Below are 17116 nucleotides of genomic sequence, written 5' to 3' on the forward strand. Positions count from 1 at the left end.
GCGAAGAGGCGGAGGCGGAGGAGGAGGCCGAGGGGCGGGGGCGCCGGCGAGGGGCGGGGTCGGCGCCCGCAGAGGCTGGCGCCCCTGGGCAGGCCCGCGCCCGACCGGTCTGGGGAACCTGGAGGTGTGTCCCGCGCGCCTCTTCCAGCGCTCGAGCCCGGGGATGGCGCCGAATTCCCCGCCGCCACTGCCGCCCCCTGAGAAGCCCGGCCCAGCTCCGGTCCTCGGGCAGGGCTGGGCGGGGGCCACTCCGTGGAGACGGCTGGCAGGCGGCCTGGACAGCTTGCGTGGAGACTAGACGTGCCGCTTGGAGTTTGCGGGAGTCTGGAGGGCGCGCGCTCCTCTCCCCGCCGTGCCTCAGTTTCCCGGGTGGGAAGCCACCCCTTGTGCCGCCTCTGCCCCAGCTGTACCCTACCCCCTACACGGGGATGCAGGATTGGCGACCCAGGGTGTCACCCGTGGGCTGGCCCAAGTCCTCCTAGACAGGTAGGGAGACTGAGGCACTGAGGGGGAAGTGTCCAAGATGCCATCGTGACCAGCAAAGCGTGGATGCGAGCCCAAGTCCTCTGAAAGGGAGTTAAAAGTCATGTTGTTGCCCGGAGCGCGCTTATTTGAGGTCCTCTGTGCGGCAATAAAAACACGTGCCCTGGTGGCTAGTTATTCACGAGGGGACTCCTGACACTCCCACACACACACAATAGATCCACGCGACTCTGAGGGCGCCGGGCCTGACTCCTGGGCGCCCTCGCATGGCCCAGCCCTCCCTGCACCACCTCCGAGGGGATCCTGGAGAGGTTTCATTTCCTGAACAGCAGCCAGCGTGATCCCAAGGCAAATACCAGACCAGTCACTTCCCTGCTTAAACCCTCAATGCTTACCCCGCATTTGGATTGGAATCGGCCCAATACCACGGCCTTCCTGCCCTGGCGGGCCTGGCCTCCACCCCCTCCCCCGTCCGGATTTGGGGGTCTTCCTTCCCTGCCTGCTAGCTGCAGGAGCTTCCTGGTGTCTACCAAGACCTGCCCCTTGAACTTCTCCATGGCTCATCCTTACCGTCACTGCCAAAATCACCTCCTCCTAGAGCCCTTCTTTTTTGGCACCCTCTTTATTTCCTGATCAGTTCTGATCACTATTTATATTTGTTTATCTGTTTACATGTGGGTTTTTTGGTGGCTGGTTGGTTTTCCACCCCATTAGACCATATCTGTATGTCCAGTATATGTATGTTGTAGTACCTAATGGTTGAATAAGTGAATCTGTTTGCCAGGGTTGTAACAAGGAACAAAAAAATGTAATACACATGATAGTGCTTTGTACTCTGTAAATCCAAAGTGTGGTTCATGGGCCAGTAGACTGGAATCACCAGGGAGCTTGTTGAAAATGCAAAATCTCACAGCCCTGCCTCCCCCGCCCCCATCCTACTGAACCAGAATCTGGTTTTTTTTGTTTTTTTTTTTGTGGTACACGGGCCTCTCACTGCTGTGGCCTCTCCTGCTGCGCAGCACAGGCTCCAGACACCCAGGCTCAGCAGCCATGGCTCACAGGCCTAGCCACTCGGCGGCATGTGGGATCCTCCCGGTCCGGGGCACAAACCCACGTCCCCTGCATCAGCAGGCAGACTCTCAACCACTGCGCCACCAGGGAAGCCCGAATCTGCATTTTTAACAAGATTCCTAAATGGTTTGCACAGTAAAGTTTGAGAAGCACTACTCTAAAGAACTATACTAGAATGAGGTATTTATATTTTTAAAATATCTTTTTTTATCTGCAAAAGTAATACATGTTTATAATAACAACTTTGAACAATTCAGAGATACATCAACTTTTAAAAGTTGCCCACAATCCCCTTGTTCAGAGGCAATCACTGTTAAACAGCCCTTAGGTATTCAGTAATACTTGTTATTTAACAACTGGATTTACTCATAACCTACCTGAGTGATTTGCTTGTGAAATTTCTAGAACACTGGTTTTCAAAGTATGGTCCTGGAACACGCAGCAGCAGCATCGCCTGGAACTGGTCTGTATCAGTGGTTCCCAAACTGCAACGCGCATCAGAATTCCTTAGGGAGCTGGTTGCTGGGACCTGCCCCCAGAGTTTCTGATTCAGCAGCTCTGGGCTGGAGCCTAAGAATCTGCATCTCTAACAAGTTCCCAGGTGATGCTGATGCTGCTGGGACCACACTTGAGAACCACTGGTCTAGAGTCCCAAGTTCTGAGCTTCCTAGAAGCACTGTGGCAATGACTCTTGATGCCCAGAGGGGTGAGGACATCTATCAAGGTGGAAGGCTGTGGCCCGCTTTGCCTGACCCTCAGTATTGGGGAAGGAGCTAACGAAGCACTGGGAACACGCAGCCAGCAAAGTCTAACAAGCCCAGCGCCAGCTTCCTGTGTGCTCAGTTATAATAGCTGGGACCCTGGTACAAGAGCCATAAACACCAGCCAGCACCTCTTTAGAATCAGTCTTCTCTTTTCGTCCTAGCTTGGCAGCTGCCGGGGCCCACCATCCTTGGTCCCCTTCTAAGCCCCCATACCCCCATTTTGGCTTGCCTGGAATGCTCAGAGTTGTGGATTTACTCCCCACTCCCACTGAAATTCTAGAAGCAGCTGCACCAACTCCACCAACTAAACACATAGACCTAAACCCACAATCCACATATTTCCTGGCCAGACTATCTTGTCCCCTCTTAGCGAATACCTTATACCTTTACTAAACAGCTTATAAAGATGGCATCTCATGAGCATTGGACCACATAGTATACCGCCTGAAAGGGTACTTAGAAATGCTAGATGTCACCAGGAGACTGCTGGGTGTTTTACTGCTGCTGTTTAATGCTTAACGGGCAGAGACATTTTCAAATTCTGGGCCCAGCATTTAGAATCCCAGCTGTGGTTATTTCATATAGGCCAGTTTTGCCTGTACCGTATGCTCAGAAATGTCTGTTGGTTAATATCTCAAAAAATGTGTTAATACTTGCACACCAGCTGTTTAAAAAGCAACATACTGAAGAGCTAAATATTTTTATCAGTAAGTAGGTGAGCATGGATGGTTCTGTGTAAGTGCTTACCAATAATGTTTTGTTCTGTTGTGTTGCATTTTGCTGAGTGAGAAATGTCCTCCATTTTATTTTACCACCCCTCCCGCCTAATTTCCCCTGCTTAGTTTGCTCCAGCTGCAGTGATTTCCCTGCCGTTCCTTGCCCAGCCCTTACCATGCATTCATTCATTCACCCAACAAACATTGCTGGGCACCTCTGATGCCCTGGGCCCTTTTCCAGGTGCTGGGGATGTGGCAGACAGCTGAACAAATTAGCAGATATCACTGTCCTATTTGGACTTACATCCCAGTAGGGGGGCAGAGTAGATAATCAACAAAATGGATACATGCCTTATAGAGGGTATTAGCAAGTGATGAGAGCTACGGAGAAAAATGAAGCTGGGAAGAGGACATATGGAGGGGGTGCCATGTTCAATACAATGGTCAGGGGAAGGTCTCCCTGAGCAAGTGACATGTGAGCAAAGATGTGGAGAAGCACAAGGAAGGAGAGAGGTTAGAGGCAGGCAGCCATCTGAACAGCTCTGCCCAAGAGTTTTGTTGGGTAAAGTGGAATGGAGGGAAAAGTGCCACTAAGAGAGAGTTAAAAAAAATTTTTTTTTTTAATACAGGAAATGGTACTGCCTGTTTCTATGCAGATGTAAATGCAGTAGTAGCCAGGGAAAGGAGAATTGCTAATATAGGAGAGAGAGAGGAGGATTTGGGGAGTGGCATGCCTGAGAAGCAAAGGGGGGCTGGGCTCCCCTGCACATTTCTTCCATGGGAATAAGGAGCAAGGATTTGAGCAATAATCTATTCGGTAAGTATGTAAGGTGTTGGCATCTTGGAGTGGTAGGTAGCTCTTCTGATTAATTTCCTCAGCGGGATAGGAGGTAAAGAGAGTTAGCTGAGAGTGAGGCCAGGGAGTTGTTGCTGGGAACTGGCTGTCTAGGGGAATGAGAGAGTGAATGGGCTGGAGAAGCATTTGTGATGGAAGCATGAAGCTTCCTCTGTGCTCCCCACCCCAGATCCTGGGCCTGAATTGCTACGAGGCTAGCCAGCATGGGGCACGTGTCTCTCCAGAGGAGGTTCAGCTGCATGGATGTGGGTGTGGAGTAGGTGGAGAGTTGGGTCTAACCAGGGCTGGCCTTTGCCAAGTGAGTGCAACGTAACTACAGTGGGCAAGAGAGTTGCGGTCTCTCTGCCTAGAACCTGCTCCCCAGATATCCCTGTGACCCCTTCACTTACAGTCCTCAGGTCTCCACTCAACACTCACTCCTCTGGGAAGTCTGGATGCCCCTCTATCCATCCCCATCCCTACCTGCCACCGCAGTGAACGGCTGTCTCCTCATCAGGATGCCAACTTCACAAGGCCACAGATCTTTGCGTATTATGTTCATCACTATATCCCAGGAACCCAGAACAGTGCCTGGCACTGTTCCCCAAATGCTTGGTAAGTGAATGCATGAGCCACATCAAAAAAGGGAGTACAAATGTTACCATCTATAGGTAGGAAAGACTTAATTGGACTTAATGGTGACCCAGATTCAGAGAAGCAAAAAAAGGAGGCTGTATTATTACTCTTGTAACTGTGTGTCACTGCAAACCTTCTGCAGATCCTGTTTGATGACCTTGTACCAAATATTTGATCTGCATCGCATATCATATATCTTGCTAGTCAAGAGTATGACTACATAGAATTGTAGGTGTGGGTGTTTGAAAGTATAAAGGATATTGGAGTTAAGAATATCTGTTTGCATGCATACATGTTTTTTATATAAGTGTGTATAAAGAATTATTGACTAAACAGCATTTGAAAAACACTCATCCAATAGGCTGTAGGCAGTAAACGGTGCTTAGACAGCCTATGAATTACCAGGGGGCCCAGGAGGCAAAGGGCTCCTATCTTTGGACAGAGCCCTGCTTATTTTGCAGTTAACTGAAAGGGCCTCTCTGTCACTTTTGCTTGGCTACAGGGAATGTCCCTGCACACAATGCTGTGTGTGTCCTAAAGCTGGAGGGCTACTTCAGGGAGAGCTCTGAAAAGAATCTTTGTATTTCAGCCAGGCAAATGGATGAAGAAATAACCCAGGTTCCTTTGGGCTCTTTCCATCCCACCAATGCCTCAAGCAGGCCAGGAAGCCCTGGTCCTTCCAAATCTGTTTCCTGAGCCTTAGGCTTTTCTGGGCCCAAGTTTCACCGTGGAATTGTCCCATGAATGGAGAGAAGCAGCTGCGATGAAGGCCCTTTCCTGGTGCTTCTAACGAGGCTTTGTCTCATGATTGTCTCCCCTGGAAAGCTGCCCAGGCCAGACCCAGATTTTAGGACCATGACCTTGCTCTGTGTGTGCAGCCCCTGCCAGGTTACTGGAGACCACCCTTCCTCAGTCTCAGTCCCACACCCTGGGCCTCCCGCCACACGGGAAGACCAGCTGCAGGCATGTGCCAGCCACAGGGCCCCACGTGGCTCCCCACACACCCACGGGGAGGGAGGCTGCCCCCTGGCCCTGGCCCAACCCCTCCCGGGCCATCTGCTCGGAGATCAGCGGAATATGTTTAACAGAACAATGAACTGGAATGAATTTTGAATCAGCACCAATTTTCTGCTTACGTTTTTTTTTTTTAAGTAATACATGTATATGGCTTAAAATTCAAAAGGTGCAAATGAGCACCCAATGGAAAAAGGAGTTCCTCCTGCCCCTGAGCCCCAGTGCCCCTCCAGAGACAACCACCGACATATTACCAAAGTACACAGGCACGGGAATTTCTTTTTCTTAACACAGAAAGTAAAAGTGCACTGCCCCTTGCTTTTTGCATTTAACAATACTCTTGGAAATCTTTCCACATCATTTCACATGCAGCTGCTTCATTCTTTCAGAGGGCTAATATTTCTGTCTTTGGGTGAGTCATGGATTTCTTAACCAGTCTCCTATTCACAGAAATCTAGGCTGCTTCCAGGCTTTTGCTATTACGTATTCTGTGGCCATGACTGACTTATAAACCATACCACACCCGTGCAAGCATAGCCATGGGAAAAACACCCACGAGGCAGGTATATTCTTGAGAACTCCACCATGCTGCCTGGATTTCTTCATCTACAACAAGGAGCTCTGCCTTATTTTCTGCTGGTTACCATCTCACTGGGGTCAGGGTTAGAACCGTTGATGAGTCATAACAAGAACAACGATTATCAAAAGCGTCATAGCACCTACGCTTTGCCCAGCACCATTCTCTGTATTCTACATATGTTACAGTGTTGAATCCTCCCAACAGCTCATGAGATAGGTTCTATTATCCCCTCCTTTATACAGGTGAGGAAATTGAGGCACAGAGGAGGTAAGGAACTTGCCTGAAATTCCACAGCTAGGAGGCATCTGGGATCGGAACCCAGGCAGCCCGGCTCTGTGCCACATCACCTCTCATAATAAAATCATCTAAGAACTCACTTGGCTACTGAAGCTGCTTCCAGGGTGTGTATATCAGTGGGTGCTTGCCTGCAAAGCCTGAATGGAAACTCTGTCTTCTGTTCCCAACACCCTGTGTGTCTACAGGGAGGATTGGATTAGCCTGTAAGCTCTGTGACAGTAGGAACAAGCTCTGCCTTGTTCACCTTGGTACCTTGCATACTGCTCATTAGTTACTGTGGAATGAATGAATGAATATTATCCTGAATAATAATAATGCTAGTAATAGCTGATACTTATGGAGCACCAGCTAAGAGTTTGCCATAAATTACCTCATTTAATCCTCACAACAGCTCTGTGAAATAAATTCCATTATACTTCCATTTTACAGATGGAGAAACAAAGGCTCACAGAGGTTAAGTAAATTGCCCAAGGACGCACAGCTGGTAAGTAGATGAGTAGGGATTTGATCCCTGGATGTCTGCTCTCTACCTAGAGTGATTTCTGAATGATGTCAGTCTGCACCTATGTCTGTGAATCCACGAATTTCCCACCTAGGAATTGACCTCCACTGGGTGCAGCCTGAAGATAATAACCACACGTCCTTTTTAAAAAATTAAATAAACTTAATTTTTAGAGCAGTTTTAAGTTGAGTGGAAAGTACACTTTTGTGTACTCAGAAGTACAATTTTTAATTTCATAGAAATATTGAGTGGAAAATACAGAGATTTCCTATATGCCTCCTGACCCTACACACATAGCCTCCTCTACCAACAACATCCTGCACCAGAGTGGTGTATGTGTTACAGTCAATGAACTTATGTTAACACATCATTATCACTCGAAGTCCATAGTTTACATGAAGGCTCAGTCTTGGTGTTGTACATTCTATGGGCTTAGACAAATGTAAAATGATGTGCGTCCACCATTATAGTATCATACAGAGTAGTTTCACTGCTCTAAAATTCCTCTGCCAACGCATCTCTCCGTCTTCCTTAACCCCTGAAAACCACTGATCTTTTTCTGTCTCCATAGTTTTGCATTTTCCAGAATGTCATATAGTTGGAATCATATAGTATGTAGCCTTTGGCTCCTTCAGTTAGTAAATCCTCCATGTCTTTTCACACTTTAGGGTAAATAGGTTACAGTTTGTATTTGTGGGGAGGAAAGACCAGTAAAGTTTAAAGATAGAAAAAAGAAGGATAGCTAAAAATTAAACCATTGAGGGGCTTCCCTGGTGGTGCAGTGGTTGAGAGTCGCCTGCCGATGCAGGGGACACGGGTTCGTGTCCCGGTCTGGGAAGATCCCACATGCCGCGGAGCGGCTGGGCCCATGAGCCATGGCCGCTGAGCCTGCGCGTCCGGAGCCTGTCTCCGCAACGGGAGAGTCCACAACCGTGAGAGGCCCGCGTACTGCAAAAAAAAAAAAATTAAACCATTGAGTCTCTGGTCCACTTGAAAAAACTCAGGCAGACAGAAGCAGAAGGTGGTCTGTCTACCAAAGGGCCGCCAAAGGGGGCTGTCAGCCCTTCACACAGCAACCCAGGCCCACACTTTCATCTGTCTTGAAGCGAAGGCAAACAGAGAAGCACCAAGATTGAATCAAGAAGACATTTATCACACAGCTTCATGCCTCTGTCCCTTTACCAGACACATTGCCCATATTGGGTACAAGGAACTCATTAAAAAAAAAAAAATCCTGGGGGGGAGGGATAAATTAGGAGGCAAGGACCTACCGTAGAGCATAGGGAACTCTACTCAATGCTCTGTAATAACCTATATGGGAAAAGAATCTGAAAAAGAATAGATGTACGTATAATGTCTAACTGAGTCAGGCTGCTGTACACCTAAAACAAACACAACATTGTAAATCAACTATACTCCAATTAAAAAAAAAATCCTGTAATCATGCTATGAGTGTGGAAGTTTTGTGTGAGTTTGAGCATGTTAAACATACTATTTAGTTAAATGTAAATATTTAAAATATGCCACAAACTTTGAACTCTATTTTGATGCTATTTGTTTTCAAATATACTGGGAGTCTCAACGAATCAAAGCAGCCAGGACCTCTCTTGACCCTTAAGAGGCCCCAGCTGCTTGGGATCTGGGAAAAAAGGAGCCAAAAAAGAGTGTGTGTCTCTGTTATCCAGCCCTGTTCCCGCAGAGGATCCAGAATGCTGGAACAGAATGACAAAGGATTTGGGGCATAGCATGGGGCTCCAGTGGGGACAGAGAGGGTACACCCAGCCCACCCACAGCTGGCCCTCTGCTCTGAATGCTCCAAAAGTTCTGTTGCTGCTGCTAAGCATCCTGTCTTCTTTGTGAGACAGGAGATCAACTGTTGTAGGTTAATGAACCACAATTTTTTAAAAAAATTATGTATTTTATTTATGGCTGCATTGAGTCTTCGTTGCCATGTGCAGGCTTTCTCTAGTTGTGGTGAGCAGGGGCTACTCGTCATTGCGGTACGTGGGCTTCTCATTGCAGTGGCTTCTCTTGTTGCGGAGCACGGGCTCTAGGCGCACGGGCTTCAGTAGTTGTGGCTCACGTACGCTAGAGCGCAGGCTCAGTAGTAGTGGTGCACGGGCTTAGTTGCTCCGTGGCATGTGGTATCTTCCCGGACCAGGGCTCAAACCCGTGTCCCTTGCATTGGCAGGTGGACTCTTAACCACTGCGCCACCAGGGAGGCCCCAAAATGCAATTTTTGTTAAGCAAATGAATTTCATGATCAAGGGCTTCAAATTTGCAGAGTGTATGTGAATATCAAGATATCACCTTTATATGTATTTGTGTTTCATGTAAAAGAAAACATGTTTTCTGATGCCAAAAATAATTTGACAAAATTTGGGAAACCATGGCAAGTACACAGAAGAATATCAAAGCCAGCCCCCTGGGCAGCAAAAGCCAAGACAGAGTTAAAGTGCAAATGATTAATTCAAATATCACCTGTGAAATTAAAAGCGGTGAGGGATCAGGAGTGGGTGGGAGAGCCCACAGACTGTGATGCAGGTCTAACACCTGTGAGGGCAAAGGGAGAAGGAAGGAGGATTGGGCAGGAGGAGCCTCAGACTGCAGTGAGCTCTGGGAGAGTTTTGGCCAACCCAGCGTAAAGCTCCAGCACAAAGATTGCCTAGAAGAGTCTCGTGCTAGGCAGGAATGACCAAGCTGGGGTACTCCACCACACTTAGGCATTGGCTGTGGCTGCCAGGAGACAGCGTTGCCTCGGCTCCAATGTTGCAGCTGGAGGCTCTCAGCTAACTACCTCCTCTTGGCAGGTTCGCTCTTAAAGGCAGAGCTGACTATATGTATGTGTATGAATGTGAATATATGTGTGTGTACATAAATTATTTTTGTCTTACAAAATTGTGCTCATATTGTACAGACTGCTTGGTAGTCTGAATTTTTTCTACTCAGTTTATGCCACTGAGTACACCGACACATATCATTAAATGATTTTCAGATCATAATTCATTCAATGGAGCTTCTGTGAATCCACCAGTTTTCTGAAATGATGTGCTAAATTTCGTGAGTGTATTTATGAGCATTTTCCCAAGGACAGGGCTGGTAGTTTTCCTCACATCCTCTAAGGGGTCCAAAAAGGTTAAGACCCACAATCTAAAACATGATTTATGGCAGTGATATACCATGATTTGTGAAACCGGTTCCCTACCATTGAGTGGTTTCCAGTTCTCGGCTATGGTGAACATTGATGTTCATAAATCATAGCATAATATGACTATTCCCTTGGGATAAATTCCTACACAAGCAATGCTGAGTCAGAAGGTATGTGCCTCATCTTTAGGCTTTTGATACTATTGCCAAATACACCAATGCCTGGGAATACAGAGCCCTGGGCAGATGATAAGAAAATCCTGGTTGCCATAACATTTTTATCCCTTTTACCTTCTCCACTGGTGGACATTATTATCCTCATTTTACTGATGAGCTCACTGAGCCTCAGAGAGGTTAAGTGATAAGTCCAGGGTAACACTGGGATCTGTCTGGTTCTAGAGAAGCCAGACTACAGGGGACTTTTTCGTAAAGAGCCCCATTATTTAACCATCCATAGGCTGAATCTTCAAATACTTCCCCTCTGAATTATTTATGATTCTTTTGCTTGCAAGTGACAAAGGCCCATCTCAACCTACCTTAAGAATAAAGGAAGCTGACAGCAGGATATGTCATGGTGCATAAGGCCTGGAATGCGGGTGATGCTGGGTGTGTGAAGGATGGTGCTCAGTCAGGGTGCTTCTCTCTGCTCACCACGGCCACGCCATTGGCTTCTCTGGCTGCATGGTGACCACCCCCAATGCTCAGGTCCTGCCTGCCTGTTGGAGTCCAGGCAATCATTGGAAGATTGACTCTGTTTTTTCTGTCTCAAACCCAAATTCCTGGGAAGGAACTCTGACTGGCCGGGTTAAGTCAGGTGATTCCCCCTCTCAGTCACTGCAGCCAAGGGAGGAGGTGGGGCAGGGGGTGGAGTTGCCCTGTATTAACAAGAGCTCTGTACACTAAGTAGTCACCACAAGCAAGGAGGGAAAATGCCATGACCCCTACAGTTTGCTCTAAAAGAAGGAGAATAGGATTTTTCATGGCCCCTCTTCAGCTCATGGAGATAGTCTTTGGGGAGAAAAGCACATGCCCTTGACCCTGGGCTCCACCTACAAGTGTGGTAGGAGATCTGTGGTGCTGCAAGAGAACAGGTGTCATTTATTTGTTCAGCCAATTCTTTGTGGTACTAACAGTGAGGCCCTGGAGCAGATGAAAATCATCAGTTAGTTAGCCTTTTGGTTATTAGCCTGCCACCCCTCTCCCCCCAAAACACACATGTGGCTCAGAGTCCAAAAGGAAGAGCTTAAGTAAAGGGGGAGATGAAAGTTCTCTGTACAATAAAGGCACAGGCCAGGGAGCCTGTTAGGGAGAATATTTCAGGGGAGATCTGGAAAAGCCAGATACTGGGGGAGCATTCTCACAGAGGGAAAGCAGCTCCCAGTTCTGGGGCAGTAAGGCCAGTGTGGCTGGAGTGCAGGGAGCAGTGGGGGAGAGGGGGCATTGAGGCCAGCAGGGCTGGGACAGGGAGGGGACTCTCAATGGCCTGCCGCTGGGTTTGGCCCTGCAGATTGTTAAGGCAAGTATGTGATTTGAGCTAAGTTCTGAAAAGATCAGCACAACTGCCATGTTAAGAATAGACTTGGGGGCTTCCCTGGTGGCGCAGTGGTTGAGAGTCCGCCTGCCGATGCAGGGGACACGGGTTCGTGCCCCGGTCCGGGAAGATCCCACATGCCGCAGAGTAGCTGGGCCCGTGAGCCATGGCCGCTGAGCCTGTGCGTCCGGAGCCTGCGCTCCGCAATGGGAGAGGCCACAACAGTGAGAGGCCCGCGTACCACAAAAAAAAAAAAAAAAAAAAAAAAAAAAGAATAGACTTGGGAGTGGGGTTGGTGCCAGGAGATGGGTGAGAAGGCGAGGCTGTTGTAGGGCTGGTGAGGGGATGGCACTGAGATCAGGAAGATGGCCCTGGAGCCAGACAACAGTGGACAGACTCAAGATACCTGGAGATTGTGGATGGATATGTGGGAGGCAAGAAAATGGGGAGAATCAAGGATAATTCCTAAGTTTCCCATTTGCACAACTGGATGGTTGGGCGACGGGTGTTGGGTCATTTACTGAAAGGGAGCAGACTTGGAGGGAAATACGGTTGGAGGGAGAAATCAAGAGGAGAGGCAAAGAAGCCAGCTGAGAGGCCAGAAAAGAGGTCTGGCTGGACATTAGATTTGGAGTCATTGGTGTTCGAAGCCGTGAGGCTGAGTGAACTTACCTGGGCAGGGGGTGTAGCTAGAGAAGAACAGAGGGCCCAGGACCAAGTCCTGAAGAGCTCAAAGAGAGGGAAGAGCCAGAAAACGAGCCTGAGGCAGAGCAGCCAGGGAGGTACCAGGAGAAGAAAGAGTGTGAGACATTAAGAGGAGGGTCAATCCCTGTTGTGGGTTTGCACCATGGAGGTCACTGGGGGGGGCAGTTTCCGTGGGGAGGGCCGTGGCTTCCCTGGTGTCATGGGAACAGGGGCTGGATCTATTTCACTTGGGTGATATGGAAGTGGGTGACTCCACGCCAGAGGACTTGGGGACCTTTGTGCTATGTTTGTAGAGCAACGTGAAAAAGATGAAAGTGCCTGTGACATTTTCATCAACCAACATGGTTGGTTGGGGTGTGAGCTGTGAGGGCAGCCCGAGGAATGCCCTTGGAGCTGCTAGAGGAACTGTGAACTGAGGACCTGGGTGTGAAGCCGCTCCCCATCTGCTACCTGGGAGGAGAAATTCCCTGCCACATGGGGAACGTGAGCCCTACAGACAGGAAGGAGGATCGCCCTGTTTATTTCTGTCTGCCTGATTTCACATCTGCTGACGTCTTCACACCCACCCTCGTCCTCTTCTTTGAGCCTCAACGGTTGAGGAGCTAAAAATGTACCCCTGAGGCCAAAGCTATGCCTTACGCTTGGTCAATTTAGCACAACCAGTGTACTGGGGAACTCAAAATGCAAAATACTGAGAAGTAAAAATGCTCACAATCCTCTAACCCTGTAAAAAAACAACCCCAAAAGATGGAAAGGATGTGCTCCATGCCCGCCAAGCACTGTGACCATAAGACACAGCAGGTGTCCACAGGGCGCCCACCACATCTGAGGGCTGGCTGGAGTGACAATTTTTTTTTTCCTGTCAAAATAAATGAGACTTTGTGTTGAAAATGATTTCAAGGTGTCATTTCCTTTGAGGGCATCCTACCCTCATTGACGTGAAAATGCCTCATGGAAACTCCTGCTGTGGGTTGGCTGTCATGGGTGACATTCAGGGCGCCTGGGCCCCCCTCCTGCAGCCCCCACCCACTTGAAAGCTGACCTACCTGGGATCCCCCAGACCCCAGGCTTCTTCCCCTGGTAGGGCCTGAGCTTATGGCAGGGCTGGGAGAGAACTGCTGCCCTTGGGATGCCCTGGTAAGCCCTCCAATCTCCAATTGTGGGGAACACAATTGCCTGATGCCAGGCTCTGAACCCAAGTGTGCCGAGGCTACGTGTCCCATGGGCTGCTCCCAGCCCCTGGCTGAGCTTGGCGGGGACAGATGCTAAGACAGGCCTGTGCCTGGGAGATGCAGGGCTCCTCCAACAGGCAACTTTGGCCTGGGGAGAACCTTTCTTCTCCCTTCCTTCTCTCCTTCCCAGGGGTCAACCAGCATCTCCTTCTCCCAGCCTCCTGCATCTCCCTCCCCATCTCCTGCGCAGGCTTGGAATCTCATCTTGGTATTTGCGTCTCAGAGGATCCAAGTTACCACACCTGGAGCTTCCAGAAATTGATGGGAGTGCAGCAAACAACCTCAGTGTTCATTGCCTGGAGGGCAAGGTCAGTCTTATGCCATAGTCTGTCTCTAATTGGGGTCATCCCTCTGTCGCCTTCTTTTTGAGTTCCTTATATATTTTATTTTATTTTTTAAAATTTTACTTTATTTATTTATTTATTTTTGGCTGCTGTGGGTCTTTGTTGCTGCATGACAGCTTTCTCTAGTTGTAGCGAGTGAGGGCTCCTCTTTGTTGCAGCGCGCGGGCTTCTCATTGCGGTCGGTGGCTTTTCTTGTTGTGGAGCATGGGCTTTAGGCACGTGGGCTTCAGTAGTTGTGGCACGTGGGCTCAGTAGTTGTGGCGCATGGACTTAGTTGCTCTGCGGCATGTGGGATCTTCCCAGGCCAGGGCTCGAACCCATATCCCCTGCATTGGCAGGCGGATTCTTAACCACTGCACCTCCAGGGAAGTCCCCTCTGTCCCCTTCTGAAGAGACAGATTCCCTCATGAGAGGTGCACGTGGCATCCCCATGCCTTTGTGGTGCCTGCTGCAGAGCGCTGACACTGGGCTCCAGCCTGTCTTAATTCACTCCGCCCAAGTCACTGAGTGTCCCCATGATGGGCACCTCAGTGAGCTGGTGATTCCCATGTTCAAGTATTAGGGGACATGTGACTTCACACTGAGAAACATAAAGTGCAATGGGACGCAGTAAGCAGTCCGTCCTCTTGTTTGTCAGGGAACGTGACTTTAACCAGGGATTCTGGGTGCTGGAGATTAGAGAAGAGGGATGGGAGAGGAGGACGGAGCAGGGAGGGATGGTGAAGTAACAGGGTCATTTTATCATTTACCAAGGGGAGGTGTGGGGCTGGCAGTGAGTGGAACATAGGCAGCAGGTAGAGAAATCAGACAGAAAAGAGCAGCTGAAGACTTGTACTGGGTTGAACAGTGTCCACCCCATCCCCAAGAATTCACATCCTTCCTGGAACCTCAGAATGTGCCATTATTTGGAAATAGGGGAGTTGCAGATGTCATTAGTCAAGACGATGTCAAACTGTAGTAGGGTGGGCTCTAAATCCAACATGACTGGTGTCGCTATAAGAAGAGGAGAGACCCAGAGAGCCAGGAGGAGATGCCATGTGGAGACAGAGGCAGAGGTTGGGACAATGCAGGGCCAAGCGAGGAATGTCAAGATTACTGGCAGGCCTTTCCCACCTTCTGAGATGGCCCACACTCTGTAGAGTTTGTATCTCTCTAAATAAATCCACTTCTTACCTAACACTTTGTCTCTCACTGAATTCTTTCTGCGATGAGACATCAAGAACCTGAGCTTCATTAAGTCCTGAAACCACGGAACACGGGGTCGAGCCCTGGTCCAGGAAGATCCCACATGCCGTGGAGCAACTAAGCCCATGCGCCACAACTACTGAGCCCACGTGCCACGACTACTGAAGCTCATGTGCCTAGAGCCCATGGTCCGCAACAGGAGAAGCCACTGCAATGAGAAGCCCGCGTACCGCCAACGAGGAGTAGCCCCCGCTCGCCGCAACCAGAGAAAGCCCATGCACAGCAATGAAGACCCAACACAGCCAAAAATAAAAAAATTAACTTAAAGAAAAAGAATACCCCAATGTAAATGTCCAAATTATATGAACAGGCAAATTACACAAAAATTAACAATATGGAATGTTCACTAAAATTTTAAAAACTTTCAAATTAGAAAAAAAAAAAAAGATTGCTGGCAGCCACCGGAAACTAGGAAAAGGCAAAGAAGATTCTCCCTTAGAGCCTTCAGAGAGGGCACGGCCCTGCCAACACCCTGATTTTGGACTTCTGGTCTCCAGAGATGTGAGAGAATAAATGTTTGCTGTTTCAAGCACTGAGTTTGTGGTACTTTGTTATAGCAGCCCCAGGAACTGATACTGCGGAATCTCGCAGTGAGGCAGATTGGAAAATGCACTGTAATAATAGTTCATTTCATTCATTCAACAATTATTCACTTGCACCTACTCAGTGCCTGGCCCTGTGCTAAGTGCCGAGTAAGCCGTGGGCATGAAGTAGATGTGCTCGTGGCCCCATGGGGCCTCCAGCTAACAGGAGACAGATGCACATGGGACAGTCACGCAATGGATGGAGAATTACAAGTTGTAAAAAGTGCTGGGGAAAGCAAAGAATATGTTCTTATGAGTGCAATCGGGCAGGAGGGACAAAGCATAGGTGAGGAGTGGGATAGTTAGGGAGGACTCTGTGAGGAGGTGACGTTTCAGCCAGGAGTGTGTTGCAGGCGGAGCGGAAGAACCAGAGGAAGGGTGGCTGGGCATCTGGACTGAGCGGGTGGTGGGGCAGTGCTCACCCTCCAGGAACTGAAAGAGGGTGTGGCTGAGCTCAATGGGGAGAGGGGCGCAGCTGGGAGAGGGAGGCAGCCTCCTAGGGCTTACTGGGGCTCTGGGTTTATTCAAAATCAGTGAGAAACACTCCCAGTTAAACCTTCACCCCAGGTGGTCATGCACATGAATGAATTTTAAAATGGGGATGGGGGGCCCCTGGATGAAAGGCCATGATGAAGTGTTATCACCTCCTGGGCAGCAGTGGGTCACCTTGACTGAAAGGGCACCCTTACATCCCTCCTTCAAGTGTGTAAAAACCTCACACCAAATCTATATGGAAAAACAGGCCTACAGGGCTTCCCTGGTGGTGCAGTGGTTGAGAGTCTGCCTGCCGATGCAGGGGACACGGGTTCGTGCCCGGGTCCGGGAAGATCCCACATGCCGCGGAGTGGCTGGGCCCGTGAGCCATGGCCACTGAGCCTGCGCGTCCGGAGCCTGTGCTCCGCAAAGGGAGAGGCCACAAAAGTGAGAGGCCCGCGTACCACAAAAAAAAAAAAAAAAAAAAAAACAGGCCTACATCTGGATTCCAAATTGAGGGGAAAAGGAAGAAAAGCGGAGGTTGGAGGGGCTGCCCTTCTGCCCTTTACAGTAAAGCATCCTAACTATCAAGTCAGCCCTCTGAGGCTGGGTGGTGGCTCTGCAAGTGTGGGTGCCTTACTCAGGGGCAGTGTTTAGAGAACATTCTATGGGTCTCATCTCTCGCTCAGGGCTGCCCTGGATCTCAGAGGCCCTGCTTCTCTTGCGTGTGTGGGTGTCTCTTCCCTGTATAGACAGCAGGAACCTGGGAGGAAGGTGCGAGGGCTGAGAAGCTGGTCTCCCTTGAAGGGTCACAGATGGTGGTGGCCCCAGCTCAGCAGGGCCTCTTTCCCTCTTCTGTGACTTGGCAGGAGCAGGCCAGGGCCCTAGGGGTAAGTGCCACACAGGAAAGAAGCTCTCAGCATCTCTGGCCTCAATTGAAAGTCTCACTGTCCCAT

General features: G+C 49.3%; 1 long non-coding RNA gene across 1 annotated transcript; it reads left to right on the forward strand.

Moving 5' to 3' along the window:
- Positions 1 to 4285: 4285 nt before the first annotated feature.
- Positions 4286 to 15603, forward strand: LOC131764530 (uncharacterized). Its single transcript, XR_010842601.1, has 4 exons — positions 4286 to 4484; positions 6826 to 6880; positions 13644 to 13821; positions 15070 to 15603. It is a non-coding gene; the product is annotated as an uncharacterized lncRNA (long non-coding RNA).
- Positions 15604 to 17116: the final 1513 nt, after the last annotated feature.

The sequence above is a fragment of the Kogia breviceps genome, chromosome 10, assembly GCF_026419965.1.
Source record: "Kogia breviceps isolate mKogBre1 chromosome 10, mKogBre1 haplotype 1, whole genome shotgun sequence".
Lineage (NCBI taxonomy): Eukaryota > Metazoa > Chordata > Mammalia > Artiodactyla > Physeteridae > Kogia > Kogia breviceps.